General features: G+C 48.7%; 1 long non-coding RNA gene across 1 annotated transcript; it reads right to left on the bottom strand.

Annotated features, from left to right (window-relative positions):
• Positions 1-224: 224 nt before the first annotated feature.
• On the bottom strand, positions 225-5,251 carry LOC122893326. The gene is made up of 5 exons (XR_006381612.1): positions 5,056-5,251; positions 4,195-4,358; positions 3,406-3,597; positions 779-1,343; positions 225-625 (listed from the first exon to the last, which is right to left on the bottom strand). It is a non-coding gene; the product is annotated as an uncharacterized LOC122893326 (long non-coding RNA).
• Between the last annotated feature and the right edge of the window lie 12,328 nt (positions 5,252-17,579).

Below are 17,579 nucleotides of genomic sequence, written 5' to 3'. Positions count from 1 at the left end.
CTCTCATTAAGATGGAAGTTGTTCTTGTGACCAAACCAATATAATAAGGTGGGGCTTTCCCAAAAGGAATGAAAACCCCTCCGGATCAGGAAATCGGAGTTGAGCTTGGGACCAGGAGGAAGGGAGGGCCTCTGCCCTGGGGAGACGAGGGCGAGGGCTGGCTCCTGGACAGGCCTGGAAAAGGGATGGAAGCGCCCCGGGGGCCACGGAGCTGTTTGTTGGGGCGCCTGAGACGGTGTGGGGTGTGAACCGTGGCCGGGTGCAGGGGTGCCTCGGCCACAGCCTGAGGAATCGCTGCTCACAGGGGCCTGTGAGGACAGAGTGGCACTTCGGCAGCCTTGAACTGTCCCCGTCTGCAGGACGCGGTGTCGCTTCTGCGATAGCTTCCGGGAGCCCAGACTGTCGAGTCTCTGCGGGGGGAGGTAGCGGACCGGGGCGGCCGCAGCGGTGCTCACTGTCATAACCAAGGTTATGCTGAAGCCGCCAGGGAGAGTCGGAGATGAGAGCCGGTCCTCGAGAAGCTTTCAAGATGCAGGCAGGGAAGCCACGCTCCTGCCCGCGTCTTCTTGGCTCGGCGCCGTGAGGCCACAAGCCCATTGCGTTTACGCTACTGGGAGCTGGGGTCCTGGTTTGGGCAAACAGAGGAGCTTCCAACGACCGCCAGTGTTCCCAGGGGTTTGCTGTTGGGTGGGCATGGGGAGGGTCTCAAAAACATAGTGAATTTCCTTTCTTTGGAAGAGCTCAGAGAGCCTTACGGATTGAAGAGATGGAACCTTACCTGTGGGCGAGGCAGGACTCCTGGGTTGAAGGAGAAAGGAATCTGATTCATGCTATTTACATCCGGGGGCAAACACTCTTGGTTTTCTGGTTGTTTCCAACAGCCTCTCCCCGAACTTGCTTCCCCAACCTCGCGGTGGTCAGGGGGCCACATGACCTGGTCCTGGCAACAGGACAGAGGAAGCCTCTGCTGGGGAGGGGGGGGTACATGATCTGGTACTTTTTCTTCTATTAACTTGTCTCAAACAATTTTTAGAACTTAGTGGACAAATAAAGATAATGAAAAGTTTAAATAACAGATTTTTTAAAATTATAAATATTCCTAGTTTCTTTTAGTCTGGATAAAAATAAGTATTTCAAACATTCCAAGATAATTTACGGGGTAAATGAAAGAGTGGAGAATGGGGGACGCCTGGGTGGCTCAGTCGGTTAAGCATCGATTCTTGATTTTGGCTCAGGTCCTGATCTCCTGCTGTGAGATGGAGCCCCTGCTGTTCCTTCTAGCAGGCAGGAGATCTCGTGCATCCTTCATCTGACTCAAAGATCTACAAGATGCACCTTCAGTCCTGGGGAGACAGACACGAGAGCAGGTCACCGTACGCTCTGATGGAATTGCTATGACAAAAATAGGCTCAGGGTGTTACGGGAGCTCAGGGAGGGCCAGAAGGCTTCCTGATGACCGTGACACTGGGGCTGAGTGGTCAGGGCAGACACGGGCACGCCAGAGCAGGGGACTGCCCGTGCGGAGGTACACAGGTGAGAAGCAGTGGGGCAGGAACACGCTGTGCGGGGAGGCAGGGCCCGTCTAGAAGGCCTGGGACTGCGCGTGCAGAGCTCGGTCTCCAGCCTACAGGAGGCAGCGGGGAGCAGGGAAAGGCCACGAGGAAATCTGTGTTCTAGGTGATCGTGGAAGCTGGTGGAACTGGGATTTGAGGATCACAAACCTGGGCACGGGCTGACAACGAGAAAGCTGCTGTGAGGGTGGGGGGAGGGGCACTCCTGTGAACCCGGAGCCCCCAGGAGGCATTTACTTCCCCCATCGGTGCTCTGAGACCAGCCGAGCTGGCTTTTCCAGTCTTTGTCCAGAAACGGACCTCCCGATGGGTGGTTCCTGACCTGGGAAAGCCTCCGTCCACACAGCCACTGATTGCTTCTTTTTGGCTATTTTCATAGAATGGATATCAAAACTCATTTTGATCAACGTCCTTCATTAGATTTTGACTTCCAGTGAGCAGAAAAGAGTCATCATTTAATCAAGAACCCTTTGTTCTGTGGGCTAATATCAAGAAGGAGCTTCTTTAAAAAGAAATCCTGATTATACAATCATGAATAATCATGACGGAGATAAAAGAGGGAAGGAATAGAGGAGTCCAGTGTGCCAGCATGAGCTCCCTGTTGAGCTAATTTTTGGGGAGGATGGACAAAATGTAGAGGGAGGAAAGCATCGCCAGAGATGAATTCTGGAACATGGCATAATCCGGAAAAATACTGTCAGGAAGACGGTGCTGCAGTTGGCCGGAAATCCTAAGGAAACCCAAACGTGCCTTTACAGGGCCTTTCTGAGCAAGAACGAGGGGGTGGTCCAAGGTAGTGAGTATGGCCCTGAGAAGTCACCTACACCCCGTCACAGATGGAAGAGCTGCCACCGCACACTGATGTCGAAAACACGCAGACTCCTGATGAGCTCGGCCCTGTAAGGGCCTGGGCATGGGGAGCGGGAGACGAGGAGGGCGTCTGGGTGGCTCCGTTGCATATGCCTCTCTGCCTTTGGCTCAGGTCACGATCCTAGGGTCAGAGGATCCAGTCCTGTGTTGGGCGCCCTGCTCAGCAGGGAGTCTGCTTCTCCCTCTGATCCTTTCCCCTCTCCTGCTCTCTCTCAATTAAATAAATAAAATATCAAAAAAAAAAATACAACTAGAAGGGATTTTTAACCTTTTGGAGGTATTCATGTCCTGTGGCTGCAGAAACGAATGACCACAGCCTGGGGTCCGGGGAGGCTTAAAGCAAAGGCGTTTCTTTTCTTACGGTCCTAGAGGCCAGAGTGAGGCACCGAGGTGTGGCGGGACAGCGATCCCTGCACAGCCTGTGCGGGAGGATCCTTTCTGGCCTCTCCCGCTTCGGCTCACTCCAAGTGTCCTCGGGACCGCCCACTCCCACTCCAGTCTCTGCCTCCTTCCTCACACGGCCACCTCCGCTGTGTGTGTCTCTTTAAGGACACTTGTCATTGGATTGAGGGCCCACCTGGCTAATCCAGGATGATCTCATCTCAAGAGCCTTCATCACCTCTGCAAAGAGACCCTTTTCCCCAATCAGGTGACACTCACGGGGCTCAGGGCTTCGGATGTAGACGTATTTCTCGTGGCTACGATTCCGCCCACTACGGGATCATAAACCACTCAGAATCTGAAGGGAGCCAAGGAACCGTGAATCCCATTACTGCGGGAAGCTGAGGACAAGTGCCCTGCCTAAGCTATGTATGGGGGGAGCGCTCCAAGGAGAAGGGCAGTGAGGAAAGCAAGCTAGGGCAGGGGGCAAAGACGGAGCGAGAGGCGGCCTCAGCTGGGGTCCAGCTTCTGCCTGATCTCTGGGAGCTGCCTTGGACTCTGAATTGCACTAGAGCTTTGTCACCTGGAGGCAAGGGGTGCCCTTTGTACCCCAAGTCAGTCGATTTCCCCTGGTGGAAGGCAGGTACAGTCTCTCTGGCCAGGAGCTCCGCATAGGCCAAGGAGGATTCATCAAAGCAGTTGGTAGGAGCGCTCGCCGCAGCCCCTGAGGGCGGGTTAAAGGGATCTGGCCCAGGACTCACATCTACTGTGCTCTCTAGAAAAGTCAGACAGACAGAGAGACACACACACACACTCTCAATCTCAAGGACTCCACAGACCCTCGAGAGCCCAGGACTCCAGGTTAAGGACCTGGGACCACTGCTGACCTAACACTTCTGGCCTCTCATCCCCCACCCCCCGGCCCCTTTCCTCCTCTCCCAGAGGAAACCTGGGTGATGTCTGGGAGGCGGACGGAGCACCCTCAAGTCAATCCCCTTCGGATTGCTCTCCTGCAGAGCAGGCATCCCACCCGAAGGAGGGGCCGCCTCAGGGGGAGTGAGATGAATTCAAAGGAAAGTCCCTTGGGCCTGAGCTGCACAGCCCTCCTTTCTAATCAGCTTTTCAGTAATAAAGCTAATAGCTTAATCTCCACCTGTCCAATCCTACCTCTCTCAAAGCAGTTCTGAGTCCAGGCAGGGAAATGAGAGGATATTTACAAACCCCAAGTCTTGTCATCAAAGACAGGGGCGCTCAAACTGCGATCTGTGGGCTGGCTGCCAGTTCTCAAACTGCTACCGGACAAATGCCCCAGGACGTGATCGACACTCTGCCTCTTCCCCGGAAAAGCTTGCTACCAGAACAGTCTGCTGACCTTGACGGCGTGCGCCATGCTGCACAGGACTTCTGTTCTCGTGCAAACTCGCCTCCTGGCAGACCAGTCCCTTGAGCAGCACTGACAGAGGCCATGGTCGACGAACCCGGCCTGTGGAGTCCAGAGAGGCCGGGACAGGTGGGCCTGACCTGAAAGGCTCTCACCTGAAACACGGAGGGCGGGATAATGGGCAGAAGTAAAAAAGAGGCAACATCTGACTCAAAATAATGCAGTGGTGACACAAACGATTATGGGTGACTGCTCAGAGCCGGGGGTCTTGGAGGTCTCATCAGGGCAACAGGCAGGCGCCAGGGCTGTACGGAAGGACCCAAAAGTACTTGTGGGGAAGAACAACAGAGTGGAGATCAGGGGAGATGGTCACAGGGGAAGTCCTGGGGGCTAGATGGGAGTGGAGTTGGGTTGGTGTGTTCAGCAGGACAGCTACCGTCCTGGGGGGTCCAAGTGGGGCTGGAGCCGCCGTGAAGGGTCCCTCACTAGCCTGGGCCCCTCGGCAGGTCCTAGCTATGTGCTCATGTTTCTATAAATTTTGAAGAATTAAGCTATTTTGCCACAAATGGCTAAGATCACGGTCTCCTTCTGCTCCATTTCCGCGGTCCGACGGCTACGCTTAGTGTGGGTGTAGTGGGCGGTCGTGGATGTGGATCGGGGCTTCTCTGTGCCGTTGAGGGTGTGGGGCCAGAGGTGTCCTGCATGTGAATGGGCCCCAGGGCTCCTGGCGACAGAAGTGCGTGAGAAGCTGGGGGGAGTCGAGGTTTGAAACCCACGAAGCCAGAGGCCGCCGGTGGGAAATGCTCCCGGTTACCAGGGGTCTGAGATGGAAGGGGAGGATTCGATTCTTACCGATGCCTGGTCAGGACAGAAGAGCCCTTCTGTTAGGAGTATGCTCTGTAACGCAGGGAACACAACTATAAACACACCGCACATTTTCTTTCTGCTGGGAATTACATGAAATAGATTTGATCAGAATTCCTGTGTCCTATGCAAGAGCCAGTAGCGACACTGCAAAGAGCCAAGTACATCTGCGGGCAAAGTCATGTGTTTTCTACATCCTGCGTCTGCTGGAATGCACATCTGTGTGTCTGATGCATCTTACCCCGATGTAGTCTGGCACACGCAACTACCTCAGAAACAAGTGTGCTGGGACGGCGCTCCCACATGTCTTCTTCACTAGTAAGTCAACGCGTGTATCGTAAGAAGGATTTGATGACAGTAACACAGCGCACTGCCACACAGTGGCCGAGACACATGTGAATTTAGATGTCTTAATTTCAGATACATTTTGTATATTCTTTCTGAATGACTGATCACACCAAAATTCAAATACGACAGGAAGGTCACCTAGGGGAAGCAAAGTACATAAAGTGAGAAAAAGATGGATAGGGGCGCGTGGGTGGCTCAGTCAGTAGAGCGGCTGCCTTTGGCTCCGGTTGTGATCCTAGGGTCCTGGCATCGAGTCCCGCATCAGGCTCCCTGCTCAGTGGGGAGCCTGCTTCCCCTGCTCTCTCTCTGCCTGCCTCTCTAATTGTGGTCTCTGTCAAATAAATAAATAAAATCTTTAAAAAAAATCGAACAATCATACTTTTGAATTTCTTTTTTAAGATTTTATTTGTTTGACAGAGAGAGATCACAAGTAGGCAGAGAGGCAGGCAGAGAGAGAGGAGGAAGCAGGCTCCCCACCAAGCAGAGAGCCCGATGCAGGACTTGATCCCAGGACTCTGGGATCATGACCTAAGCCGAAGGCAGAGGCTTAACCCACTGAGCCACCCAGGCGCCCATACTTCTGAATTTCCAAAAGCTTCTCTTTACACCTGGGTTTTTCACCTGAGCAGCCACGTGAGTGCTGGTGTTGTCATTTATGGAGATACAAAGGATTGGATAGGCAGCTGCTTGGAGTAAAACCAGGAGTCCTGCACTGTTTCCCACCTGAAGGAACTGGTAGCATGATTGAGTTATGGGTCATTTATATACTTCTTTTTTTTTAAAAAAGATTTATTTATTTATTTGACAGACAGAAATCACAAGGAGGCAGAGAGGCAGACAGAGGGAGAGGTGGAAACAGGCTCCCCGCTGAGCAGAAAGCCCGATGTGGGGCTCGATCCCAGGACCCTGGGATCATGATCCGAGCCGAAGGCAGAGGCTTTAACCCACTGAGCCACCCAGGCACCCCCATTTATATACTTCTAAGTTGTCAAATAGCATACTAGCTTCCTATGCCTTTCCTTATCTTTTATACATGTACTCTCTTAAAGCACTATGTGGGCGACATGGAGATATCCTGCTCAGATCCCCTTCTAGAAAGGACTGGCTGCCCAGATGCCAAGGAGTGGGCTTAGCTGACAGCTCCATCTCAGCTTTCAAACCAACATCATGCTCCTTTGGCGGCACCTTCCAGCCACTGACTGGCAAGCCGTGGTAGCTAAGGGCCCTACCTTTGCTGGGCAGTCCCTAGTCAATGACGGAGCCAGACAGCAGTGTAAGGATCCAGCATTTCCCTCTGACCCAGGACCTCTCCATCAAGGGATCCGCTCTCGCGCTCCCTCCTGGGCTGGCTGAGACTCTGCCAGGTCTGCACTGCCGGCTGAAGGCGCCCTCTTTCCTTCACAAGTATTACTCTTCCGTAAGCCTTTTGTACTCCTAACTCCATCTCAGCCGCTGCTGCTTCTCGGAGAACCCAACCTGCGGCACTATTACAGACCAAAATACAATCTCATTTTACAGCTCCGTGCCATGTATTAGTAAGATCACAGGAAAGATTAACTTGGAACATGGAGCGGTCAGATACAGACCCAGTACTGCTAGGTAACAAACCACCATGGAAGCTTAGAAGTATACAATAAGCGTTTATTTCTTGCACATGCATGGGCGAGTTAGCGGGGGCCGCTCTGCTTCAGGCCGCAGGGCTCTGGGACAGCTCTGTTGCACGTGTCGCATTCTGGGACCTGGGCTGAGTTATCAGAGGGAAGCTCTTATCGTGGCAGATTGCTGGAGCGTGAGAGTGCACACCCAAATGCCCTTCCACAAGCGTGTTTCAAGCCTTGGCTCATATCCTGTTCACTAGCAGTGACTACGGCAAGTCGCATGGCCAAATGTGACATGAAGGAGTAAAGAATGACGTGACCCCCCGAGGCCATGGCAAGGGGTTTGCATGTATACTGCTATTATGGGGACTGATAATTCGCCTACTGCCAATAAGGGTTCATCGAGCAAGACTCGACGTAACCATGCTTAGTCAGCTCATACTTCCGGTTCTGGAATACTGTTAATGCTTCTTTACAGGGCTTTCTCTGGGGTTAGGCACACGTAGATGTAGAGATAACTGGATAACTTTAAGATTCCTGGGGGCCTCCTGCAGATTATTCAGACTAAAAGGTCTTCTGGATATGCGAAGGCAAACTCTAATGCTCCTCTCTTAGCAATGTCATATGCTGAACGTGCTTCCTGGTCCCGTGGATCTGATGAACACTGTAGGTGGGAGAGAGGCCGAATCTGCATTGCCGTTAAATACCTGTTTTAGGATATAGACATTCAAACCACTTTACTGAGGTCTGTTTGACATATAGAATGCTGTACTTAATTCTGGGGGGAGGGGAAGAGAGAAGAGAATCCCGAGCAGGCTCTCGGCGTGGAGCCCCACATGGTGCTCTATCCCACAGCCCCGACATCATGACCTGAGCTGAAATCAAGAGTCGGACGCTTAACTGACTGAGCCACTCAGGTGCCCTCAAGAAATATATAGTTGAACACTGAAATTGTTCTCAACAGCGTATAATGGAAAATAGCAGGCCCTGCCCCAGCGCTCCCCTTTCCTCTACCCCGCCACACACAGGCAGCAGTTTCCAGGTCATAGGCCTCCACAGCTGTTTTTTAAATGACCAATAGATACCACTGACTCCCTCTTATGGCAGATGAAGATTTAGCTCTTTTACCACCAACACCCCGGAGTCTGCTTCCCCATTCTCTCACCGTTATGATAAACTTCAGCTAAATCAATAACCAGTGTTTACATCATCAAGGGGATGTAACAGTTGCTCAATGATGACTCAGGAAGTGTACCCTTACGTGCCCCGCCCCCATTTTTAAAAAATAACTTCCAGTTATTCTGTTATTCTTGGTTCTGCTTTGTGTTTATATTTGCACTGCTTTTGTTTCATAAAAATTCTCCTTAAAGTCTCCAACAGATCCTTCAATTACCTGTCAATGAAATATTTTTCAGAACCCTTACACGCAGTAGCTCGCCTGCTGAGTTTCTGGAATCCTTCTTCCCACAGCCTTGCTCCCTTCCACTCCAACTTAGGCCTGTTGTGTATCCTGGTGATTCCTTTCACTGCTTTCCTCGATTAGAATCCTAAGTCCTGCGTCTTCCTCTTTCTGGGCTTAGCCCCGGTTTTGCAGAAGCACATTCTCTGGGGTACATGGCAAATGCCGGCAAGGATGCTGGCAGATGTGTCTGCTCGTGCAGCTGTTCCAGAGGGTCATCTGGCACTTTCAATCAACTGAATACATGTAAGTGCTCTGACCTAGCAGTCTTGCTCCAGGGCACATATCAAAGGCAAATGCTCACATGAGCCCATAAGAGGACACGTGTGAGGACAGTCACCTTAATGCTGTTTCTGTGTGTATGTGCATAAAGACTTCTGATTTCTGTGGATTGCTGTATGCCTTATTACTTCATTGAGTTCTCTCTCTCTCTTTTTTTTTTAAGATTTTATTTATTTATTTGACAGAGAGAGATCATAGTAGGCAGAGAGGCAGGCAGAGAGAGAGAGGGAAGCAGGTTCCCCGCTGAGCGGAGAGCCCAATACGGGGCTGGATCCCAGGACCCTGAGATCATGAACTGAGCTGAAGGCAGAGGCTTAACCCACTGAGCCACCCAGGTGCCCTCTAATAAATAAATCTTAAAAAATGAAAGATAGTGATTTAGAAAACGAAGTGGTTTTTTTTTTTTTTTTTTTTTTTTTACATCTAGACTGATGTGAACGGTCTAAGCTGGTGAGGCAGCTCCTGCTCTAAGTGGTCCGGGGAAACTGATTCCTTACATCTTTGTTTTCTGTCGCTAGGATGTTTTACTGTCTGGGTGGCTGAAACTGTGTTACCGGCACTTCTAGGTGCCAGCTAGCAGCAAAGGGGAAGGAAACGATGGGAAAGGCACCCTCAGGTTTCAGACCCAGGCTCAGAAGAAGCACCACTTCTCCTCAGGCTCCAATGGCAAGACTTTTGTCACACGGCCATCCACATGCTGCTCGGTTACAACTTTGTTACCGGGGGAGATGGGGAGAAGGGGTTTTGGTAGACAAAACCCATCATTCAATTCCATTGATTCCCTCTGTGGTTTTACCACCTTCATGTGTCCCCTGAGAGTATCTTTCAGTAAATGCAACAAAAACGAAATGGCAGGCACATATCTACCTGTGTAGGGAAAAGGCAACATTACCACTACTGGACTGAAAGCTTCCAGGAAAATATAACTAAATAGAGGTTCTCCACCATAGTCTGGCTTCCGCTTTCCTGACTGCTTACAGGACCCCTTCTGGGTAACAGTAGGGGACAACGATGCAGGGGGGTTCACAGAGCAGGCCCAAGTGCTCTTCGTACTTAGAAAGATCTGCTTGCTTCCAAGGTTGGTCCTTGGCTGATTATCTGGGAACTTGGATTTCAGGAGGGTTCCCACCATTCCCTAAATGGTAAGTGTGGCCCTTTGTGCACAGACTGTGCAGCAAACACTATAGTTTATGCGGAACCCTTGTTTTCCTTCTGGGACTGTGTCAGTCTGGTATGTGCCTGTATGACCAGCCTCCAATAAAAACCCTGGGAGCTTCATCTGTAGTGGATTAGCACAGATTTGTTGCTGGTGGAAGTAAGCATGTCCTCCATTGTGACTGCAGCCGGAGGACCCTGGCTCACACCTCATTTCCTCTGGACTTTGCCCATGGCCATTTTCCTTTGCTGATTCTGTGTCCATTCTCTGTAATAAAGCAAAACCTTGACCATGTGCTGAGTTCCGAGTCCTCTTAGTGAATCACTGAACCTGGGGGCGGTCTGGGGGAACCCTCACAGCAAGGTTATGAAACATGGGAAACACAGGGGTCACCACAGGTGGAACATTTGGCTGGACTAGAGCATGGGTCAGGTGCGGCGGTCTCTCAGGAACAGTGCCAAGATGAGGGGGATTTGCTGTACTTTCTGCTTCCTGGTTCGCCTTGGCCTACCTCCTGCGCTCGGGACAGGTCAGAGCAGAGTATATCTCTATGGTGTAAAATGAAGATTCCCAGTTAATGCTGGTGGCAGGGAACTCATTAGTACGAGGTCTAGGCAAACCAAGTACAGATGAGAACCTGGGCCAGGACAACTGGGGCGCTCTCTCCCCAGACAAAAAGGCATGACAATGGAAGTGGGCGTTGGCCCCTGCTGCAGTCTGAACTAGGCACATTTTACATCTGATGCACAACTGTTATCACCACCTCCCTGGTGGCTTCCTAGGTCTTTCCCTCTTATTTCCTGTACTGCTTGCTTTCCAGTGGTTACTCTCTTGTTTTGGTGGAGCAGATCCTCTCTTTATGGGCAGTAAATTGTTTGAGACCTTACACGTCCAAAAATGTCTTCATTCTAACCCCACACTTGATTGCTGGGTTTAGTTACAGGCAGTGGATTTTTTTTTTTTTTTAAGATTTTATTTATTTAGGGCGCCTGGGTGGCTCAGTGGGTTAAGCTGTTGCCTTCGGCTCAGGTCGTGATCCCGGGGTCCTGGGATCGAGGCCCGCATCGGGCTCTCTGCTCAGCGGGGAGCCTGCTTCCTCCTCTCTCTCTGCCTGCCTCTCTGCCTGCTTGTGATCTCTGTCTGTCAAATAAATAAAATCTTAAAAAAAAAAAAAAAAGATTTTATTTATTTATTTGGCAGGCAGAGAGATCACAAGTAGGCAGAGAAGCAGGCAGAGAGAAGGGGAAGCAGGCTCCCCGCCTAGCAGAGAGCCTGATGCAGGGCTCGATCCCAGGACCCCGGGACCACGACCTGAGCTGAAGGCAGAGGCTTTAACCCACTGAGCCACCCAGGCACCCCACATTCCGTGAATTTTTGTGAAGAATCCAGTACAAGCCAGGCAGTGCTCTAAGCACGTGGGACACATCAGTGAACAACACAGACGAGGCACAGAGACAGAGTCCAAGAGTTTATATTTCAGATTGAGTTCTGGCTTTTGGTGGTTACTAAGAAGTCTAAAGCCAGTCTGATTTCTGATCCTTTTTGTGTGACATTTTCTCTGCCAGCTTGTGAGATCTTCTCTTTATTTCAAGTGTTCAAAAAGTTCATAGTGTTGTGCCTCGTATGCATGTTTTCATCCATTTTGCTTGGATGGGCTCATTTGCTCTGCAGATGTATGTGCTTCAGTTCTGGACATTTTCCTGAACATTCTGTAGACGATTTCCTTCTCCGGTGTTTTGGTGCTGGACCTCTCTCTCAGGGCGGCACTTTTTTATCTCTAGTTCCCCTAAGATTCATCTTGTTGCTCTTCCTGGGAGATTTTCTCAAGTTTTGTTTCCAAGCCTTCTAGTGTTTTTATTCCTGCTATCCACATTTTTAATATCCAAGAGATCTTTTCTTACAAAAATGCCATCCTGTATGTTTCACAGAGGCAATATGAACGTACCTGAGAATACCTGCATATTTTAAAAGTTTCATCCCCCTGCATAGTCTGTTTTCTCCAACAGTTTCCCCCTCGTTCATTCGTTTTCATCTCTAAAACTCATGATTAGAGGTTTTTTGCAGATGTATGGATAATCCTTGGTGCCTGGTTATGATGAAGAGCCAGGGACTAGGGGCGCCTGGGTGGCTCAGTTGGTTAGCAGCATCTGCCCAAAGCTCGGGTCATGGTCCTGGGTCCGGGATGGAGCCCCACATCAGGCTCCCTGCTTGGTGGGGGAGTCTGCTTCTCCCGCTCTCTGCCTCTGCTCATGTGTGCTCTCACTCCCTTTCTCAAATAAATATATAAAATTTTGATTAAAAAAAAAAAAAAGAGCCAGGGACTAAAAAGCACTTTGGAAGATCTGAGCACATGGTTCTAGGATTTTAGACTTTGGGATTCACTTCAGATAATCTGTATGGGACATTTGTTAGGGAAACTCTTATGCTTCTATTTTGGGAATTGCCAGATTCTCCAGAAAACAATCTTTTAAAATCTCTGCATGGAGAATAAAGGTTTGGTTTTGCCAGCTTAGCAGGGAGAGAAGGATGAGGATCCCAGCATTCAGTAATCACAAAGTCTCTTAATCCCATCTTCAAATATACTGCGTGGGACCTTGATTGGGCTTCGTATCCCCTATACTGAAAGTCTTTTTTGCCCTTTTCACTTAGATTTCTGCTAGGATGAGGAATCGGGATTAGTGAGGATATATGTAGCATAAACATCAAGAAGTAGGATGGCTGGACTGAAGTTATTTTTATTTTATTTTATTCTATTTTTTTTTTTTTAAGATTTCATTTATTTACTTGACAAAGAGAGGCACAGGGAGAGAGGGAACACAAGCAGGGGGAGTGGGAGAGGGAGAAGCAGGCTCCCCGCTGAGCAGGGAGCCTGATGCGGGGCTGGATCCCAGGAAGCTGGGATCATGACCTGAGCCAAAGGCAGATGCTTAATGACTGAGCCACACAGGCACCCCAGCACTTTCATTTTCTATGCAAAAGTGATTCAGAGAATTTACAATCAGGTGTGAGATGGTCATCCAAGCAGCGAGCCTCCAGTGTGGTTTGGACATGCTGCCATGGGAGCAGGGCCAGGGCCCCCCATCCCACAGGCTGTCTCCTAGGCTTTCTGCTTCTCCTGATAGGACGTGCTCAAAGGGACAGTAGACAGAGCGAAGGAGGCAACCCTCACCTCCACTGTGCCTGCCCTTCCCTAACTGCCCAGTTAGCGAGGCTTTGGGTCTTGCCTGAGCTCCACCGTGTCTGAGTTTGGGGCTGTGGGGAGAAGGAGAAGAAAACTGCCTTCTTGAAACGTACATTTCCTTTTTTATTTTTTGTTATTTTTTAAAAATTTATTTATTTTAAGAGAGAGAGAAAGCAGGAGGGGCAGAGGGAGAGAATCTTTTTTTTTTAAAGATTTTATTTATTTGACAGAGGCATCAAGGGAGAGAACACAGCACAGGGAGCGGGAGAGGAAGAAGCAGGCTTCCTGCTGAGCAGGGAGCCCAATGTGCAGGGCTCCGTCCCAGGCCCCTGGGATGATGACCTGAGCCGAAGGCAGACGCCCCAGGAAGAGGGAATCTTAAGCGGGCTCCACACTCAATGTGGAGTCCCATGCGGGGCTCCATCTCACGACCCGGAGATCATGACCTGAGCCAAAATCAAGAGTCAGATGCTTAACTGACTGGGCCACCCAGGTGTCCCTTGTTATTGTTATGTCTTAAGAGGGAAAGGTCCCTGCAAGGCCCTTTGGCAGAGGCAGGGGGGAGAGACTGACCGAAACGCTAGCACAGTAGTAGGGGCTACAGGAGCTACAAGTATTGAAAGGGGAAAACACCCTTCAGGGCAGCCAAATTTCTTCTATGGTTTCTCCATCTTTTGTCTTGTTGAGAAAGACCCACATTCTGAGATTATTAAAGATTCCTCTTGGGACATCTGGGTGGCTCAGTTGGTTGGGCGTCTATCTTCAGCTCAGGTCATGATCCTGGGGTCCTGGGATCAAGTCCCTGCTGGGCTCCTGGGATCAAGTCCCTGCTGGGTTCCCTGCTCAGCGGGGAGCCTACTTCTCTCTCTGCTTGCTGCTCCCCTTGCTTGGGTGTTCTGACAAATAAATAAATAAAATCTTAAAAAAAAAAAAAAGCCAAAAGCACTTGACAAGGATAGGGCACAAACACCATAAAAAAAAAAAAAAAAAGTCTCCTCTTATTGCCTTTTTTTTTTTTTTTGCATTTTAATTTTTCCCTCATTTGGATTTTCCCCCCAGATGGCTACCCAGCTGTCCTAATCTTATTTATTGAACATTCATCTTTTACTTATTTTAAATAACATTTTAAAAATTACATACAAAATTCTTGTGTATTTGGATTTTTGGAATTCTTGTTCTGTTGACCTGTTTATTCGTGTGCCTATGCTACACTATTGCAATTATTATAGGTGGTTTTTTTTTTTAACAATTACTATAGTTTTATCTTTTAATATATGTTAGAGCTGATTCCCCATTTATTCTCTTCACAGTTTCCAGGGATCTTTTTGTTTTTCACTTTTTCCAACTTTGAAATCTTGTCTAATTTCCAAACATGGTTTGGAACTTAATGGATTCCCATTAAATTTATGGGTTAATTTAGAAGGAATACATTTATGACGTTGAGTCTTTCAAGAACACAGTGTGCTTTGCCACCGGTTTAGCTGTCATTCTGAGGCCTTGTGCAGCATGGTGAAGTTTTTACCTTAAAGATCTTACAGTTCTGGGGTGTGTGGCTGGCTCCGTCGGTAGACCATGAGACTCTCAATCTCAGGTCATGAGTTTGAGCCCCAGGATGGGTGGGTGTACAGATTACTTAAAAAAATAAAATCTTAAAAAAAAAAAAAAAAGAGGGGCACTTGGGTGGCTCAGTGGGTTAAGCGTGTGTCTTGGTTTCAGCTCAGGTCATAATCTCAGGGTTGAGATGGAGCCCTGTGCCAGGCGCTTCTGGAGATTCTCTCCCTCTTCTCCCTCCCCCCTGCCTCACCTAACTCGTGCATAGTCTCTCTCTCTCTCTCAAATAAATAAATAAAATACTTAAATCCAAAAAACCTTTAAAAAAATCTTACATTTCTTACTAAATATATTCCTTGGTGTTTTATCTTGTAAGTGGAGCCTTCCATATACCTCCTACCTAGCTGAGGCTTGTCCATATAAAATATATGGATTTCTGGGGACGGCTGGGTGGCTCAGTGGGTTAAGCCTCTCTGCCTTCAGCTCAGGTCATGATCTCAGGGTCGTGGGATCGAGTCCCATATCGGGCTCTCTGCTTGGTCGGGAGCCTGTTTCCCCTCTCTCTGCCTGCTTGTGATCTCTCTTTCTCTATGTCAAATAAACAAATAAAATCTTTAAAAAATATATATATGGATTTCTGTACAGTAAGCTTATACCTAAGTACCTTGCTGAATTGTCTTATCGTTGTAAGTTTCTTCATTTTGCTGCGTATTTCCAAGCAAATGTATCATTTGCAAATAATAATTTTGCCCTTCCCCCCCACATTCACTTGTTTTTAGAGATCCTCTGTACCGACAGCATTTGTATTAGATTCTTAGGTCTGTTGTATCTAAGTGCCACGAACTCAGTGCCTGTAAACAATGGACGTTTATTGTCCCACAGTTCTGAGAGCTAGAGTCTCAGATGAAGGGGTTACCAGGGCCATGCTCTTGTTGGGGAGACCCCTTCGGTCTCTTCCAAGCTTCTGGTGGCGTCTGGCAAGCTTGGGGCCCCTTGGCTTGCAGCTGCGGCACCTCAGACACTGCCTCTGGGTCACAGGGTGCTCCTTGTTCATGAGTCTTGTGTGTCTGTTTCCTTTCTTTTTTTAAAAGATTTTGTTTATTTATTTGACAGACAGAGATCACAAGTAAGCAGAGAGGCAGGCAGAGAGGGGGAAGCAGGCCCCGCAGTGAGCAGAGAGCCCGATATGGGGCTCGATCCCACGACCCTGAGACCATGACCCGAGCCGAAGACAGAGGCCCAACCCACTGAGCCACCCAGGTGCCCGTTTCCTTCTTGTTAGGACATCAGTCGTATTAGGTCAGGGCCTGCCTCAATGACATCATCTTAATTGAAGTATATTTGCAAAACCGTATTTCCAAGCAAGATTGTATTTACAGGAACTGGGGATTAGAATATTAACATATCCTTAGGGGGACACAGTCCATCCGTAACAGCACTGAACAGTTCTCTTCTTTATTCACTGTGAAGATGAATTTATAGTAGGAGTCCATGGAATTATTTTTTGGGTTTGAACAAGTATCTATCAAACCCTAATAGTCTGTATGTAAAATTTGGTAGGTGTACGCATTTGGATTGAAGAACAGGGTTCAAAGCTTTCATGGGGTTTCTCAAGGGGTCTGTTATCCCCTAAAACTTAAAGAATTATTTATGCAGACCAAAAATATATGATTACATTAAAAGTCCATTCAAAGGGCACCTGGGTGGCTCAGTGGGTTAAGCCGCTGCCTTCGGCTCAGGTCATGATCTCAGGGTCCTGGATCTAGTCCCGAGTCGGGCTCTCTGCTCAGCAGGGAGCCTGCTTCCTCCTCTCTCTCTCTCTCTGCCTGCCTCTCTGTCTACTGTGATCTCTCTGTCAAATAAATAAATAAAATCTTTAAAAAAAAAAGTCCATTCAAAAAATTTATAGGCCTATTAGCTTTGTTACAATATGGATAATTATAGCTGTCCTCTACATTTAGTAACTTCTGATTACATGTATTTATGTGGTGTATTACTGCTGAAAAAGAGCTTTTATGTACATTTTGTCTTTTGAGCTCTTTCATATTATATATATATAGTATTCTAATTTTAGGCACAAGAAAATAGATTCAGAGAGGTTACACTCTAAAATTAAAAAAGTGAGGGGTGGGGGCACCTGGGTGGCTCAGTGGGTTAAGCCTCTGCCTTCAGCTCAGGTCATGATCTTACGGTCCCGGGATCGAGTCCCGCATCGGGCTCTCTGCTCAGCAGGGAGCCTGCTTCTCTCTCTCTCTCTGCCTACTTGTGATCTGTCTCTGTCAAATAAATAAATAAAATCTTTAAAAAAAAAAAAGTGAGGGGTGCCTGGATGGCTCAGTGGGTTAAAGCCTCTGCCTTCCGCTCAGGTCATGATCTCGGGGTCCTGGGATGGAGCCCCACATCGGGCTCTCTGCTCAGTAGGGGGCCTGCTTCCCCACCCCCTCCGCCTGCCTCTCTGCCTACTTGTGATCTCTATCTGTCAAATAAATAAATAAAATCTTTTAAAAAATTAAAAAGTGAGGGGCACCTGGGGGGCTCAATCGGTTAAGTATCTGCCTTTGGCTTGGGTCATGATCCCAGGGTCCTGGGATCGAGCCTCAAGGCAGGCTCCCTGCTCATGTGTGCCCTCTCTCTGCCAAATAAATAAAATCTTAAAAAAAAAAAAAAAAAAGTGAGCATGAAGTCAGTTCTCAAACTCAGGGCTTAACAAAACCCTACAGATACCAGTCATCCCTCTTTACCGATGGGAGAAACATTTTTTTTTAAAAGATTATTTATTTATTTATTCGACAGACAAATCACAAGTAGGCAGAGAGGCAGGCAGAGAGAGAGGAGGAAGCCGGCTGAGCAGAGAGCCCGATGCGGGGCTCAATCCCAGGACTCTGGGATCATGACCTGAGCCAAAGGCAGAGGCCCAACCCACTGAGCCACCCCCGC

This window comes from Neovison vison, chromosome 13 (assembly GCF_020171115.1).
Source record: "Neovison vison isolate M4711 chromosome 13, ASM_NN_V1, whole genome shotgun sequence".
Classification (NCBI taxonomy): domain Eukaryota; kingdom Metazoa; phylum Chordata; class Mammalia; order Carnivora; family Mustelidae; genus Neogale; species Neogale vison.
This window is presented reverse-complemented; position numbering and strand designations above follow the sequence as displayed.